Source organism: Piliocolobus tephrosceles, unplaced genomic scaffold (assembly GCF_002776525.5).
Source record: "Piliocolobus tephrosceles isolate RC106 unplaced genomic scaffold, ASM277652v3 unscaffolded_25160, whole genome shotgun sequence".
In the NCBI taxonomy this organism is placed as follows: domain Eukaryota; kingdom Metazoa; phylum Chordata; class Mammalia; order Primates; family Cercopithecidae; genus Piliocolobus; species Piliocolobus tephrosceles.
In genome coordinates, this window is record NW_022307822.1 from 3,093 (window position 1) to 4,612 (window position 1,520).

The window sequence follows — 1,520 nt, forward strand, 5'->3', positions numbered from 1 at the left end:
CCTATAATAATCCCAGCTACTTGGGAGGCTGAGGCAGGAGAATCGCTTGAATGTGGGAGGTGGAGGTTGCGGTCAGCCAAGATCATGCCATTGCACTCCAGCCTGGGCAACAAGAGTGAAACTCGGCCGGGCGCGGTGGCTCAAGCCTGTAATCCCAGCACTTTGGAAGGCCGAGACGGGTGGATCACGAGGTCAGGAGATCGAGACCATCCTGGTCTACACGGTGAAACCCCGTCTCTACTATAAAATACAAAAAACTAGCCGGGCGAGATGGCGGGCGCCTGTAGTCCCAGCTACTCGGGAGGCTGAGGCAGGAGAATGGCGTAAACCCGGGAGGCGGAGCTTGCAGTGAGCCGAGATCGCGCCACTGCACTCCAGCCTGGGTGACAGAGCGAGACTCCTCCGTCTCAAAAAAAAAAAAAAAAAAAAAAAAGAGTGAAACTCTGTCTCAAAATAAAATAACATAACATAACATAAAAAAAATAAAAAATAAATAAATAAAAAACCCCGAGTTTTAAAACATATTTTTGGAGAAGTGGGCAAGTCTGAGTATGGATGGACAGATGGCAGATGGCATCAGGCCTTGGTCTGGTGAGGATGCGTGTGCTGACAGTGCTGCACTGGACAGGGAGTCTTTTCAGGCAATGCGTGCACAAGACTTGGATGTCTCATTCTAAGTGCCAAATGAATACAATTTCCTTTCGCAAACAGTTCAGCAAAAAATGTCAGTATTTAATTGTCAGATAAAAGTTGAAGATACACCAGATATTCCCTATGTATTCTTCTCTTTGAAACATCTTCAAAGTAAGAAATCATGAGGAAGAGAGTATTATGCAGTACACTGAGCTTACCTGGGCTTAATTCCAACCCTTCCACCAAGAAGCTGGACAGCAGCAGAAATCCCATTCATTCTTTCTCCACGCTCTCATGATTGGGAAAGCACTGCCCACCTCCCAGGTGACGGACAACCTGCTATTCTTTGCCTCACAAATCAATATGCTTTTGACATGACTCTTGTACAATCCTACTAGTAGAAATGATGTCTCTAAGCTGAGACACAGACCCAGAAGACAATGGCACAAAATATAAAAACGAACACAAACGCAGGTATGGCTGTTTCTAGACGGGTCACACTTTGTCACCTTCCCACAATATGGTCCAGGTTTGTCAGCTAGAGAACAGTCAAAAAAAAACTGCTGAAAGAGGCAGGGGGCTGATATTCGAGAGAATGATGGGAACTCCATTCACAGTGTCAATCGTATTTGACTAAACTTGATATGACTGAGAACAGCAGACCTACCTAGCTGAGCAAAACAGAAAAGCAAGGAAGGATGGTACAGCTGCTGAAAAACATATGGTGGTTCCTCAAAAATTAAACATAGGCCGGGCGCAGTGGCTCATGCCTGTAATCCCAGCACTTTGGGAGTCCAAGGCAGGAGGACTGCTTGAGCCCAGGAGCTTAAGAGCAGCCTGGGAAAACATGGTGAAACACTGTCTCTATAAAAAAATAGAAAAATTGG